The 16,619-nt window shown below is 39.5% G+C and overlaps 1 protein-coding gene and 1 pseudogene across 1 annotated transcript in view; both read right to left on the bottom strand.

Annotated features, from left to right (window-relative positions):
- The window catches only part of MANBA (mannosidase beta), a 589,447-nt gene that overhangs the window by 220,803 nt on the left and 352,025 nt on the right, over positions 1–16,619 (bottom strand). The gene's annotated exons all lie outside the window — the stretch shown is intronic.
- LOC115846428 (60S ribosome subunit biogenesis protein NIP7 homolog pseudogene) lies at positions 15,981–16,509 on the bottom strand (annotated as a pseudogene).

The following is a 16,619-nucleotide window of genomic DNA, read 5'->3' as shown; positions in this document are numbered from 1 at the left end:
GGTGGGGGGGGGCCTTGGTTCATAATGGTACTCTTAATTATTCCTCTGCATTAAATAGTAACTATGCTGTTTTCCATTTCACCAGTTTACACCTTAACCCCATTAAGAGAATGACATCACTTACAAAATAAATAACATAATCAAAACAAAGCCAGAGTTAGAGACAGAACCATTTTAGCTCTGAAATGAGCAACAACTTCAGTGTTAAACTTTGATACACAATTCATAGATTATTTACAGAAAGTACTTCCTAGTGTTGCTTAAGCATAGTCCTATTTTTAAGGGGGAGGGGAATTTGAAAAATATTTTTTAAAGTTCCCTTCCCTGAAATACAAGCAATTATGCAAGTTTCTACTAGAAGTCCTTATAAGGTAGAGAATGAGAGATATCTGAGAAATGAAGTCTAAAACTGGGCTAGGGCGCCACTGGAGATTTCATAATACCTTTTAATTATTGCACAGGACATATAGAATAATGATTTTAAATCTCAACAGACCCATCGGCTAGCCTAAAGAGAGGACATCGGCTGAAAAAGCCCCGGGGACAGGATTTTCCAGACTTAGGTGTGTTCCCAATTCTATCTGAGGCTTGAAAAAAAATATGCAGATTTACTTAATTGCCTTTTCACCTCTGGAGAGTAAACAAAGATATCTTATGGTTGTCCCTCTTTAAAGACATGGAGCAGTGGTGTGCTGAGTGCAGAGGAGTCACCCAACCTGAACGGGAGCCACAGACACTGTGCCCAGATTAGGGCTACGATCCCATGTCCCAAAATGTCTGACCTCCAAAGGACAACCTTTTCATGGAAGTGTGGCCCTTCTCTTTTATTTTTTGGAGGCGAAGTTATTCTACTTCCTGCATGAAAGAAATAAAGTGAGATTATATAAGTCAGATCAACTTTAGATCTTCCCATATTAACTCTTAACCAGGTACTTCTATGATTCCTAACTTTCCTTCGTCCTGCAATAGAATACTTTTGTGAGTAAGAATGTGTGAAGTAAGTAAAATGGCTACTTAAAATTTTTTATATAAATATAAGAACAGAAACTTCCATACAGGTGGTGATTGAATGCAGTGTGTTATGTCATAGTACAAACAAACAGTGGTAATTTGTCTTGCTTTACAGAAAACTGTCTGTGTAGCAAATGAGGAGTGCTAGTTGTATTAGCCAAAATACAATTATTCATCAACATTTTTATTGTGCCAGTTGTTTCTCCTGTCACACACACACATGCACACACACACAATTACATTCACACAATATAAAACTTGACAAAACAGTCATTCCTTTCGAATGCTAGCACAATTGCTAGCATTCCAGGTAAGAGAATTTTTCAAAATCTTTTTCCAACTCCCTCACCCTATACATCTATAAAACTAACCACTCACGTTCAGAGGATGCTATGAAACCAATTCCAATTTTTTACATAAAAACAGGTGAGTAAAGAACACTAATCACAAATGTATCCTGCCTTTCCTATATAAATCGTACTACTAGGTAGCCCAACAGTGGGTGAAAGAGTCATCTCTAATAAAAGTATTTCAGCTAATAATTGAAAACCAAATGATAGAATTAGAGCATCACCCTTTTAGTGACCCCCAATGAATGATTTGAGGCAATGAGTGTCAATGTCTGCTAACATCAGAAAAACACTCAGACATATGGGTCCATGGAATTAATCTGAGTCTGACCAAGCTCCTGGATCCAGCTGCTAATGTTCAGGAAATATGGAGGATAAAACAGCGTGTTGAACTTCACCATGAGGATGTGATCGACAAAGTCCAGACTGCGAAACACTTTAGTGAAATGGTCGAGGTTCTTCCACAAACTGTAAGGCAGAGACTAGAATGGAGGATAAGCCCATAGATCAAAAGAGACATACAAGATATCGAGTTTGTAATAGGCAAAATCAACTGTAGTATCAAATGATGCATACTTAAGTGATAAAATCACAAAGAAGAAAGTGATTACCTTTGGAAAGAGAGGCAGGTCTGTGGGACAGGTCACCTGGAGGGGCTTCTGGAATGACTGGCAAAACTCTATATTTTGGCCTGAGTGGTAGTTAAGTGTTCAGTTTATAAAAATTCAGAGCTATATAATTCCTTTGTGTGGTTTTTCTGGATCTGCTTTTATTTTGTAATAAAAAAGAAAAAGTATATAAGCCTTCTGATGGGAAGAAAAAAAAAAACTAATACAGCTTTATTTGACACCTCCTCATTCACTTGGAAAATGGCACAGAGGCTCACAGGAATATCTTCCCTGCGTGATTTACGAGGATTACCATCTCTAAAATGAAGGACTCTTTGCCGTAAGTAGGACTTGAGTTTTAAATTCCTTACATATTTCCAAAGTACACAGCTGAGACTGGCCCTGTGGTTAGTTATCACATTCTGAGTCTGATATCAGCTTTACTAACAATTAAAAATCATACAAATATTTTACAGAAATTCTGTGTGAAACCTGCACCTAGGTCCTGGCTATCAGCTGTGAATATTCTGGCTTCCCAGCTTCTATTCCTGAATTCTTACAATCCTCTCCACATTACAACCAATATGGTCATTTTTTAAAACTAAATGAGAATGGTATGAGCACTTAAGGAAGAGGTCTGCTAGTGTCTTGTAAAGCAAAACACACGTGGTCTGAGACACATCAATTCCATTTCCAGGGATTTGCACAAGAGAAATGAAAGTACAGTCAGCCCTCCATACCCATGGCGGTGGGACCTGCAGGTGCAGAGGACTGACTGTTCTACACCATTGTACATAAGGGTCTTGAGAATTTGCGGATTTTGGAATCCACAGGGGTCCTAGATCCAATCTCCTGGGATATGAAGGGACAGCTGTATATGATTATAAAAACGTTTGTACATGAATTCTCTTCACAACTTTATTCATAATTGTTAAACACTGCAGACAGTCCAAATGTCCATCATAAACGGTGCTATGTTTATATAATAGAATATGACTCCAAAATAAAAAGGAATAAGTTACTGATACATGTAATCACATGGGTGAATTTTATAGAGTGTCTTGAATGAAAAGACACTTCACACAAAAGAGCACATACTGCACGAATATATTTATGGGAACTTCTACAACAGGCTACTTTAATCTATGGTGGGAAAAAATGCATATAATAGTTTTCTCTGGAACAGTGGGTGTGAATATTAATTGGAAAAGAGCACAAGGTTTCTGGTGTGATGGTAAAGGTTTATATTTCAATAGGGATTTGAGTTGCACAGGCAGAAGTATTTGTCGAAGTCAGCAATTTATGCATTTCGTTTTATGTAAAATTTTCATTAAAATAAAAAGAACTAAAAACTCTGTCATCTGGGTAGATTTCCTTTGTCTTCTATTGCTAACTGATTTAATTGTGCCTAATGTTCTTTTGCAGTAAAAAGGCTGAGAAGTTCTTCAACATTGTGTTCAATACTGCATGTAATCCTACCTTTTTGCAAGATTTGGCATTTCACTTTGCAATTGACTTTCCTTTTATCCTGGCATCCAAAAATCAGTCAGGGGCTGATAGAGAAGGCACTTTGTAGGCTTCATAATGTCTAGTGGTGTTAAAGGGAAGGGATGCGTAAGTGGAGATTAATTTTGTAAGTAGAAGTTCATTAGTAAACGTTTTCGTGTTATGAGGACTTTTGCTTCTCTACGCACATAACTGTACTTTGGGGACTCCTTTAATGGAAACTTGGAGAGCAAGTAAGGACTCCCTACATGCTTATCTCAAGCTCCTTCAGTGAGTGTTATTAAGACTAACTGATCCACTTGGCAGAATGTTGAACTGTGACTCTACTTGAGTAACAAAAGTGTTAACCTCCTTTAATACACGTGTCTTTTATTATCAAATAATTGAAACTCTTTACTCAAAGTCTACTGATTTACATGTTAATCTCATGTAAAAAACACCTTTACAGAAACTTCTAGAAAAATGTTTGACCAAATATCTGGGTATAGTGCCTTAGCCAAGTTGACACATAAAATTAACCATCATCACTAGCACATGAAATTTAGTAAAATTTAGTACTGTTTGAAGGATCAAAGGAACTTAACTTGATAGGTAAACTTCTGTAGAAATCCACCTCCTATAATTGTGTGATCTTGGACACCAGGTTACTGATTTCTTTTTTTTTTTTTAATGTGGACCATTTTTAGTCTTTATTGAATTTGTTACAATATTGCTTCTGTTTTATGTTTTGGTTTTTTGGCCACAAGGCATGTGGGATCTTAGCTCCCCGACCAGGGATCGAACCCGCACCCCCTGCATTGGAAGGCGAAGTCTCAACCACTGGACCGCCAGGGAGGTCCCAGGTTACTGATTTCTTAACCTCCAAAAATAGGAATAAAATTTGCTCAGCTTAGTGGGATTATTGTGAGCATTAAATGAGTTAATTAATAATGTCTAACATATCATAGGTGCTGAATAAATATTATCATTAATTTACTTAAAATATATTAAGCTTTCTTTATATTTTATAATTGAGATATTAAACAATAGTTGTCTAAATGGGAAGGAAATTGGAAAAAGAAGGTATATATGTATACATATGGCTTGCTGTACAGCAGAAACTGACACAGCAGTGTAAAGTAACTATACTCCAATAACTATACTCCGTGCCCCGGTCTGGGAAGATCCTACGTGCTGCGGAGCGGCTGGGCCCGTGAGCCATGGCCGCTGAGCCTGCGCGTCCGGAGCCTGTGTTCCGCAATGGGAGCGGTCACAACAGTGAGAGGCCCGCGTACCGCAAAAAAAAAAAAAAGATAAATTCTGTTGAAAAATGACGTGGTTTACACTGGTGATCTATGTGGTTAAGTAATAATCTTTACCACTTAGGAACTTCAAATAGGTGAAATTGGGGTTATTTAACTAAGCAAAGAGACTGGTTTTCTTCCTGATAGACCAGGCACTCAACAAATACTTCTCATTCCTTTCTCCTATATCAAAGTATTAAGGAATAAACTTCCTGACATCAATTGAACAGAAAATAAATCTAGCTATGCTTTTTACTGCTTCACAGATTTAGAAATTAAGATTTTAAGGAGAACATATTACTCTTTTGGTTTCAAGTAAGAGAAGCCCAATTCAAATTGCCTTAGACAAACAAAAGAATTTACTAGACCACACAACAGTGAAGTTCAGGGATGCAATATGGTTTCACGCACAAATTGATCCAGGGCTTAAGGACGTCCTCAGGAAACTCTTCATGTCTGGGCTACATTAATAGTCAGACTTTTCCTAAACTGTAATCAAGCCCATCTTTGGGCTGTATTTGCCCACAGCAATGTCAGGTTTACCTCCTACCAGTCTAACAGTCCCAGCAGAGACTAAGACTCCTTCTTGATGGCTCCACAGATGCCCCAGGGACTCATATTAGCCAGTCGTGAGTCCATGACCAACCCTGGAGCCAGAGAGTAGAGTTGGTCCCACACTTGGTGATGGCTGAGGGTGAACTAAGAGTGACAATGGGATGTCTCCCAAAAGGAAGAAATGGTATATTGAGGAGGGAAAAGTAACAAATCTCCACTGTAATATGGGAATTCAATTTGATACTTTAAAAAATAAACCATTTTCTAATGCACCAGAAAGACCCAGTGAAGACAGAACCTTCCAGGGACTCAGATATCTTGACTTCTTGTTCAGACTGTGGCTTCTGATTAATTATGTGACCTTTCCAAGCAACTTATCCTCTCTGGATATCTATTGCATATATGTGAAATGAGAGAATGTGATCACCCAGGTCTTTGGCTTCTAAATATCACTCTATGTTAAATGGAACCAAGGCACTTGGAATTAGTGCCTAATTCCAGGACTTGAATAGGGAGAGAACAAGATGAACCTAGAACATGTCCAAAAAATGATAGTGACATGTCAAACAAACTCAGTAACCGATTTGAAAGAGCTCTTACTTGCCGAATCTGGAGCAATTTGAGTATCAAAATAAGTAATAATAGTAAAAAGTTATAACCCATTTGATAAAATAAGGATCCAAGGGACCATGACTATAAATAAATATATGAATAAATAAATGGGCGAAAAGAAAGTTCTTCCTTAGCATAGAATGCCATCTAATAAGTGTAGAATGAACGATGAAATTAGAAAAGTCACAAGTTGTCAATCATCATGGTAATAATAAATTTACACAAATATTATCAATAGATGCTAAAATTGATGGGTGAAGGTGGGATAAGAAACAAGGTTTTACCTGATCTCAAGGTGTCTCCCCACAAGTATTTATTAATTAAAATGAAAAAGCAACATTACAATAGAAAACCCAGGCAGACACATCTTGATAAAGTGATCTATGTTAGCTCCATCAGTAAAGGGACAATTAGCCATGGTGTGTCACCTGATAGGATACAATGAGAATTACTTGCAACAGAATTACTGTTTTGGGGACTTCCCTGGTGGTCCAGTGGTAAAGAATCTGCTTTACAATGCAGGGGACACGGGTTTGATCCCTGGTCAGGGAACTAAGATCCCACATGCCGCAGGGCAACTAAGCCCACGCGCCACAACTACTGAGCTTGTGTGCCTCAACTAGAAAGCCTGCGAGCCACAAACTACAGAGCCCAAGCGCTCTGGAGCCTGCGTGCCACAACTAGAGAAGAGAAAACCCACACACCACAGCTAGAGAGAAGCCTACACGCTGAAATGAAGATCCCGTGTGCTGCAACTAAGACTCGACACAGACAAAAATAAATAATAAATAAATCTTCAAAAGAAAAAAAGAATTACTGTTTTGCCTTGTTTACGTACACAATGTTTCTATACACGAGTAGTATCAATTACAAATTTGTCCAAGTTATCATTGAGCATTTTAGAGGTAAAAAGATAAATTAATGAGTAACATTTTCATATGAATTTTTCTTATTTTAAAATTAATATGTGGTTATTACAGAAAATTAAGAAAATACAGATAAGCATAAAGGAGAAAATAAGGATCACCAAATCTGTCTCTACCCCCATTCCCATACCCCAGAACCTTAAATTGGAAGTTGCAACTAGAAGACCCAAGGTATCAAATATATCAGATATAAAATTGAGTTATGAGACAGACCACCAAGATGCAAATTTCAAAGGAAATATTCAAGAATTACATATACAACACTTGGCCTCTTTCCTGGATCAGAAAGAGTAGAAGTTGAGAGAAATGTGTGAGGAAGCTTCCTTTGGGGAGAGCTTCTCAGGCAAGAGGCCATAGTGAGTCCAGGAGCCAAGGTCCAGAGCCCTGGACCTGCATCAGTCACTATATCTTCAGGCACATTGAAAGCCCACAAGTAATTATGATCCATAATTAGTTCCCAACACCAAATCCCTGGATTTAGTACCTTCTTCAGTTGAACAGCATGTCTGGGCCAGACTACAAAATGGTAACAACCTCACAGTGACAGCTAATCAGACACTCACTATTTCATGAGTTCAGCTTCTGTAATGTTTAGTCCCCATGGAGGTAAATCATGTATTGTCTGGTATGGGATTTTGCTTTTGTTTGTTGTGCTTTATTTGGTTTGGTTTTTGTTTTTGTAGTGTGTGATGTGGGGAAAAGAGAAACATGTTAAGCCAAACTTCTTTCCCGGATTCAGCAGGACTGACAGACCTCTGACAAAACTCTGAGCTGGGGTCCACACTGGTGTGCTGGCCTGCAGCAGGGAAATGTGTGTGATACTTTGTGCTTCACATAACTCAAGTGTCACTCTGACTATCTTTGTCTGCTCATGCACTATTTTTTCCATCCTGTAAAAAGGGGAATTGAAATAGTCTCCTGCAAGAACCAAAGAAAGAAGCAAGAGTCTTTACTGAAATCTTTTCCGGGAAGGTTCAGCTTCCAGTTCACTCCGCAGTGTAAATTCCTGGCATATATTTGCAGTACATTTAACTACTCAACACCTAAACCAGGGTTTATTACCTGCCTTGCTTTTCTTTAACTATTGATTACTTTTTCTTTCTAGTTTGAAACTATAGTTCAAAGTTCTCTTCAAAGAGAATATCAGTCAGCACACCACCTCAGAATTATCAGAGCTAGACTATTAGGTAGGTATGGTCAAAGACCTTTCAGAGATTAGATGCCCATCAACATTATTGGGTTGCTAAGTCACCCCACTGACCCTGAGGAATCTTGCTTTATTACCATTTCCCTACAAAGTATGCCCTTTCTTCAAATCAAAAATCTTGCCACATCAATAAGACTATGGCCTCCTAGTCCAAGGACTATGGTCTTTATGATGAAACTTTCATCTCACAGCAGCCTATTGAGGCCTTGTCCTGCAACACTCAGCTTATTTTGAACTCCCCAATAAAGAGGCTTTTCACATCAGCCACTTTCTGCCTCTCTTTGAATCCAACAAAAGAAGCCCTTGGCTTGCCCCTTTATATACTGGACATGGTGCCACAGTTTCCATTCTACATATGTTTCTTCCCCTAACCCCCCAATTTTTAGGCCTCCCATTATATCTATGCCCAAAGTACAATAAAAAATAGAAACTTATTGCCCCTTAAATAAATGAAAACAAAATGATCCAGAGCTGAGCATCGTTTTCAAGATTGATTAATCGTTGGGGGTACTGCACCAACACGTGTATTTTATTAAGAACACCCCCATCTCATATATGCGTACACACACACACACACGCACATCTTGAAGATGGAAGTAATTTTGATAAGGGCAGGGTTTTGGCACTTGAAGTTAAGGGAAAGGGAACTAACATTTGAAAAATACCTACAGTGTGCCAACTTTACAAATGGCATGCTACTCTTGAATCCTCATTCCAGCACTAGGAGACAGCGCAGCATTATCAAGCCCAGGACAGTGGAACAAGAACAGGCTGTCAAGTCCTATAAGTCTGCTTTGAATCTTTACACCCTTTCCAGCAGTTTGTAACCCAGTCACGACTACAGTACTTTGCCCTTAGCTACCTGTCAATTCATTTCTCTGGAGTCTCTCAAACCACTTCTACATTACCTATATTTTAAATTTATCACTGGATATGGATACGGATAAACATTGTCCATTGAACAAAATATCACTCTAATAAAAAGAATGAATCTGTATTCCACAGCTGGGTAGGGCAGGGAGAGAAAACCTCTAAGTCACTACTGGGCATTACAGATCATCCGTGAATAAAAGAGCATTTACTGAAAGCGTTAGGATAAAAAAACTTTTCTGTCCTTTCATAAATTAGTTCGTTCTTCTCATTAGATGTTTCCTTTTTTTTTTCCTTCAACCATTTCAGTTTTGAGAAATGTAAAAGATGTTTAGTAAAAATGCCTGGACCATTTTCAGAACTTGCGCAAGTCTCAAAATATTTAGTTTATTCGGTGTGTGGAGCTTCCACTATTGCTTAATTGCCAGACCCTTTTCAAATTCCTCAGAGATCTGCAAATCTGAAACCAATCAGAGATGGTTAATTTATTTTGTTCAGTCCCAAGTGCCCCCCCCCAAATTTTTTTTCCTTCTTGGAACATTCAAGCTCTCCTGTAATCTAGACCAGGTCAATACAATAATCAACACCCAACACACACATGCTTGACGGTCATCCATGGCCTGCCCACCTGCTTTACCAGATGGGCCTTCTGCTTCCTCCTCTAGTTCCCAGAAATCTGTGCATTAACTGTGACATCTGTCTCCTCAAAATACAAAAAGCACCACTTGTAAAAGATAATAGAAGCCTGACTTAACTTAGTGGGAAATTAACGTAAAAGATTTATCAATTTTAGAGCTAGATCCCAATTTGGGAACAGCTGTGGCAATTAAAACACAAAGATTGGCACAAATGCCGCTTGTCCTCACTGTTCTCAATACTCCTACCTCTCCCTCTCCCTCTCCACCACTCCTCTCTTCCCTCCCTTGTACCCACAGACCCTGCACTTCATGCCCATGCAGAGGAAGCAACCAAATCTGAAGTATCAGATCGACTCGTAGAGCACTGAGGCTCATGGATGTAAAATGCTCAAGGTCAAATATGTAGGTAGTTACAGAATCAAGATTTAAACCCTGATCAGTCTACCTTCAAATCTTATGCTCTTTCCATACCACATTGATAAGAAGTGGGCCGAGAAGGAAGGAAGGGACAGGAAGTCTGCTCTGTGTCTGGACACACTTAGGACCGTATCGTCCCAAGTTAGTGCTGGTTACTTACAAGACTCCAGAAAATTACCTATGCTCTTTTTATATTCTACCTGTATTAAATTTGGACCCTGGGGTGTTAAAAACTTCACCCATCCACCAGTCAACAATTATGATAAAGAAAAATAATGGCTCACACTGGAGGTGATAATTTAGTCTGGGTCTTAAGAATGAGTCAACATTTATCAGGCAGTTGTGGAAAGGACATTTCAGACATAGCACCTTCAGTTGGTAAAGCACTTTCTGAATATTATTGCATTTAATACCGCGAAGAGGAAAAGGAAAAAATCCCATTCTGAGATAGGTGGGACTGTTATTCTTATCTCCATTTTAAAGATTAGGAAACTGAGGACCAGGTAGGCTGAATTGTCACATTTCACATTCTCACAACACACTCAGGCAGTAGTGTACGTGGAAGACATCGGAGAGAAAAACTCTTTTTTGTAGTGTTAAAAATGACTGAAGAAAATTTAGGTGATACAAACAAACTTTAACATTTCATGAAGCAGGCAGTCTCCATTCCCAAGGGTCCAGAGAACTGCAAAATGGAGCAGAAGGCAAGAAAGTTTTATAGGATAAAGAAGAAGGAACAAGGCAGAGAAAAATAGAAAATGAATAAGAAATGAGGAAATAAGTGTAGAGCCCAGAGTTGGCTTGGCGTTTGGGGATTGGCTGGCTGGATATACCGTGTTTCTGGTCAAACAGAGGGTTTACAGGGACATGAAAGTTTTCTAGGTTTCAATGTGCTGACTTGGCACCCCAGGCAGGAGCAGTTCCATCTTGAGCCTAAAAATTTATTTCGACAATGAGGTCCTATGGGTGGACGTCTTAACTTGGTTAACTTATACGTACTGGTGTCCTTATAAGAAGAGAGAGAGACACCAGGGTTGCAAAGCACAGAGAAAAGGCCATATAAAGACTCAGCAAGAATGCAGCCATCTACAAGCCAGGAAGAGAGGTCTCACCAGAAACCAACCCTGACAGCATCTTGATCTTGGACTCCCAGCCTCTATAAATGTGAGCAAATAAATTTCTGTTGTTTAAGCCACCCAGTCTACAGTATTTAGTTGCGGCAGCCCTAGAAGACTAAAACCCTGTCTAACAGTAACCAAAGCTAGCCTAGGATATGGAGCATCAGATCAATTACAGATACGTGATCCAAGGAGAAACCAGAGAAACTTCCCAATGGAAAGTAAATGTTTCCATAAACTATGGAAACAAATAACATTTGGGCAAAAGTCTTCTCTTGTAGTCAGCTTGTATATTTATGTTTGAGGAGGAAAGAGAAAATTCTTAACACTTCCTTGGGGAGGATGCTTTTAGAAAATTTGAAATATTTCCCAGCATAAAATTGCATAACATGCCAACTCAAAAACATCTCCAGGGACTTCCCTGGCGGCGCAGTGGTTAAGAATCTGCCTGCCAATGCAGGGAACACGGGTTCAAGCCCTGGTCCGGGAAGATCCCACATGCCGCAGAGCAACTAAGCCCGTGTGCCACAACTACCGAGCCTACACTCTAGAGCCCGCAAACTACTGAGCCCATGCACCTAGAGCCCATGCTCTGCAACAAAGAGAAGCCACTGCAATGAGAAGCCCACACATCATAACGAAGAGTAGCCCCTGCTCGCCGCAACTAGAGAAAGCCCGCACGTAGCAACAAAGATCCAACACAGACAAAAAAAAAAAAAAAAAAAAAATCTCTAGTACAATAAAAAACAAAAGTGATATTCAACCAAATGCATCGTGCAGATGAGATTCAGGCACAGAAATGGAGAAGTTGGTTTAGAGTTAAAGCTAAACTGCTATTATCTCCCAAGAGGCAGATTATATCTCCCATGTTTTTCAACTTTTGGAAAGTAGTGTACCAGGTTTCTAGGATCCTCTTCTTCTCAGGAGTGAGACCAGCCTGGGAAGTGTTCTAACTCTATTCTGACTCCTGACTGGCAAGAACCAAGAGGGAGGGCCCAAAACCATATAGGATATCACCTTTGGTACAACCATCAGTGGCAACGTCCTAAGCAGCAGAGCCAACAACTGTTCCTTATTACACCTTCATCATCATATGTGCCAACACTTGCACCAGGCACCCAAAGAACTTTGGTCAAGCAACACCAATCATCTATCTGACTTTTCCTCCCTTCCAGTAGGCTAATCTTTGCTGCTTCTCCTCCTTATTCACTGATTCCACAATCTTTGTTGACTGTTTTTCTCCTTTCTCAAATATTTGTTTAACTTCTGTTCATTTGCCTCTCTTACAGCCTCCAAAAAATTGGGTCTCCAGCCCATCTTCTCTCCCTCTTCAGATTCAGATCAAAGTCTCCAGCTGCCTCCCGAACATCTTCACTTGAATAGCCAAGTATCCAAAACAAAACCTGGTGTTCCCTTACATACCAAATCTGCTCCTCTTCCCTCTTTTTCCGTCTTAGACTCATGATCTTACCATCCATCAAGTGTTCTAATGAGTTGCCAGGTGGTCTTGATTCCACCTTAAAGCCCGATTGCAGAATTAACCTCTGTCCCCTCTTTTGATCTCTTCGCTCAGGCGCTCACACGTTCTCATCTAGGCTAATACAGTAATCTCCTAACTGGTCTTCCTGCTACTTGTCTTTTTTCCACTCTTGCAACCATCCTGCTGGGCTTATCGTCTTAAAGAACAACAAATATAATTTTGTCATGATCCTGCTTCTAAATATTTGCTGACTCTCCCTTTCCTACAGGATTAAATCAAAATTTAACCAGAAGGGCCATTCAAGACCTTTCCCAATATGACCCCAACCTACTTCTCTAGCTTCAATCTCTGATATGCCTCACTACACCCTCAAATGAATTTCTCTTTAACTCCCAAATTGACCATGCCCTTCCTGTTTTTTATGTGTTATGCCCTCTGCATGAAATGTCTGGCCTTCCCCTACTCTATCTCTACCCCAACCTGGAAAACTTCTATTTTTTTCATTAGAAAATAATAATAATAATAGATCAAATTGCACCTGGTTAGAAAGGTTTCCTTGAGTTTCTCCGGGTCTAACCCACCCCACATTTGACTAGCCCAGACTCCTAATTCCAAGAGTCTAGGAGGCATCCTACTAGAAGTAAGCTCCTTGCAACAGACAGGAACTCTAACTGGCTGGCCACTGTATCCCCAGCATCTAACATTTTGCCCAGCATGGAATACTGTTCAACTTATATATTTTAATGAATGAATCTCTTACCTTCAGCCTTTAGAGCACAGAGACCATAAAAACAGGGCTGAGACAAAGTATTGCAGGGAGGAGGAATATTAGGACAAAAGACAAATATCCAAGTCAGTCATAAAAGCAAAAATTCTAGGCAGAGGGAAAAACCAGGTTTGAAGTCTATCAAAGTGACATCCTAGTAGGCCAGATAGGAGAGAAGGTTCAAAGGCTCAGGTGTGGACAGAGATGGAGCGGTTATAGGTGCTAATCCACTGTGAACACCCAGGCAGGTAGATCTTCTCCCTCTGAGATCACATGGTTCATTTACAAGTAATGTCTTATGTTGCAATTTATCTGTTCATGTGCCTGAAACACCCACCAGACTGTGTGTTCTTTGAAGGCAGCCACCCTACCTTATTTTTTTTTTTTTGTGGTATGCGGGCCTCTCACTGTTGTGGCCTCTCCCGTTGCGGAGCACAGGCTCCAGAAGCACAGGCTCAGCGGCCATGGCTCACGGGCCCAGCCGCTCCGCGGCACATGGGATCTTCCCGGACCGGGGCACGAACCCATGTCCCTTGCATTGGCAGGCAGACTCTCAACCACTGCGCCACCAGGGAAGCCCCACCCTACCTTAATCATTGTTATATCTGGGCACCTAGTACCACAGCCACCACTTAGTCATGGTTTTACTATAAATTTTTGCTGCACTATAAAACCTTAGGTATAATAAATGACTGTGCAGGGCCTGAGTTTCACTGTTGGAACCACTAATGAAGGCAAACTTGGAGACGGAAAATCCAATAGTATTATTGTGTTGGGTGAGATCATGAAGTCACACATGACACCTGAGAAGCTTGCTTTTCTCAGCTCTATTTTTAGGGCCATGACCCTAAACTTTGTGACCCAGGCCTATTTCTACCTCACTCTCAGGAAAGTTTGCACCTTTAGAAGAGCTGATTAACAGCTTAAGCTAAATAAAGTATCTAATAAAGAATTCTTGCCATGATTTAGTCAAGGTCTTCTCCGACAGGCTGACCTTGACACTTATAATCTCTATTGCAGTCTATTGGTCTTGCCTGGTTAGACTCAGAATACAGTCAGGCCTATTTTTAAAACAGCAACTTTTAAAGGAGCAAAACAAATGATCAGCCTATTAGCTTTTCCATATTCTACTTTGATATAATGCGAATATGAGCTTCTTAGATAAATATTTCACAGGAAAACTCTTTGGGAGTGGCCACAAATTCTGTACCCATCATCCCATCAAGAGGTAAGCACATGTGCCCATCCCCTGGATCTCACTGGGCTTGTGACTCTGTCCACCAATAGGGTACAGAAGAGGCAATACTATATGATTTCTTTCTCTTTTTTTTTTGGTAATTGAAAAATGCTTTATTTTCAGAGATGTCATCTTTGGAATTTAAAATAAGCAGTACATTCACTAAAGAAATTGTTTTACAATACAGGTAGTTTAAAAACTTTTTGTCTGTGATATGTTTTTTATTAAAAAATATTTTAATAATTCTAAAAAATAATTTTGGAAGGTATGGGGAAAAGATGGAAGAGCTGAATTATTTCAGGATCTCTGATTAGTGCTTTTTGTCCAGCCCAGTCAGATAAGTAAAGATTTATAAGAATATGAAAAAAATATATATATATAATATATAAAACTGAATCACTTTGCTCTACACCTGAAACTTACACAGTATTGTAAATCAACTGCACTTCAATTTAAATTCTTTTAATTAAAAAAACAAAAGATTTGTAAGAGAAATTATGTTTTAGGAAATCAAGGTGATAAAAATAACATTCAGCCGGGATTATACCATTCAAGAAAAAGAAAGATTGAGAAAACCGCTTGTAAAAGTCAAGATGATCTAATCAAATTCTGTTCATATGATCCTACTCTTAGTTGCAGAAATACTTCGTATAAGCATTATAAAAATAATTCTTACCACTTATTCAACACTTATCATTTGCCAGGCACAGTGCTAGGTGCTTTAAAGTCATGATTTCTAATTCTAAAAACTTTTTTTAGGAAGATGGTTAAGTTGTTTTTTTAAACAGAAGAAGGAAATGAAAATTATTAAAGTTTAATGACTCACCTAAGGCCATACAGCTGGTAGATGTGAGAACTGGTGTTTGAATCCAAGTTTTTCTTCCACACCCACAGCACCTACCATATAGAAAATCAGCAGAATAAACTTATCTTACTATTTTATCCAAATTTCATTTGTAAAATCCCAGACATGGCCTACTACTCTGCTATGGCAATATCTATCTTTCATAGTATTAATAAATATTTAAGAAAATCCATCATGTTCTTATCATGTGTTTGGAAAACAGTGTGATCACAGATAACAATAATAAGATATTCTTTTTCTCCATTCCAACAATTTAGACTGTTACTCAAAACAAGAAGCCCTCTGATTCAAACAGAAAACACAGTATTCTATTTAGCCACAATCACAACGATCTGAAACTCCATTATTGAGCCATTTCTGCATTATAAGAATGTAGCCTACATTTCTCCAATGATAGAGAGAATATTAAACTAAGAAGTCCCTGAAGAGGTCACAGTTGACAAAATTCAACATGACGGTGGAGCCTAAACAGACAAAGGAACCAAAGCTAGGCCCTTCCACACAGCCCTAAGTCCTCGTGATGACTTTGTTTTAAATCAATGTCTCTTCGTGCCACACATATTCCCCAGTGCTTGCTTGATGAAATACCGCAATCGCCACGGGGTCTACTTTCCTGAAGTCTTGTGTAGACTTTGCTGCCACCCCAAAGCCCAAAGGGATGTCTGTCATGGAGTACACCATGTCTCCCTGGTACTGAGAAGTATTTTCAATGATTCGATCTAGTCCAGATTTCAGCACATGGTTAGCATACAAGAAGGGCTGCTCTGCTCCAGGCTTTATCCACACTTTATACTTGGCATAGGGTTTTAGGTAATCCAGAGCTGTGATGTACAACCAAAACTTGTGGGTCTGAGTGAATTTTCCGAAGCACGTTCCCAAAGATACCTGCTTGTCACCGATGATATTGGCAGTCAACTTCAAGATCTTCTCACTCACGTAATACAGCCAGTCGTTGTGCAGCCTGAAACAGCAGGTGTCATCGGGCTTGTCGACCAGCAGCTGAAGATTTTGCTATCATCTCAAACATTACACGGGTCTCCTCTTCAGTCAGAGGCCGCATTTCCCAGCTCGGTTGGAACACGGGGTCCTCGTGCCTCAGTCACCGGAAACAGAAGGTCAGCCCCCAGCTGCTTCTTGGCAGCTTCAAACCCCGCCTCTCTAGCCGTTTTC

The sequence above is a fragment of the Globicephala melas genome, chromosome 5, assembly GCF_963455315.2.
Source record: "Globicephala melas chromosome 5, mGloMel1.2, whole genome shotgun sequence".
Taxonomy (NCBI): Eukaryota; Metazoa; Chordata; class Mammalia; order Artiodactyla; family Delphinidae; genus Globicephala; species Globicephala melas.
The sequence above is the reverse complement of the archived record's forward strand: the minus strand, read 5'-3'. Positions and strand labels throughout refer to the sequence as shown.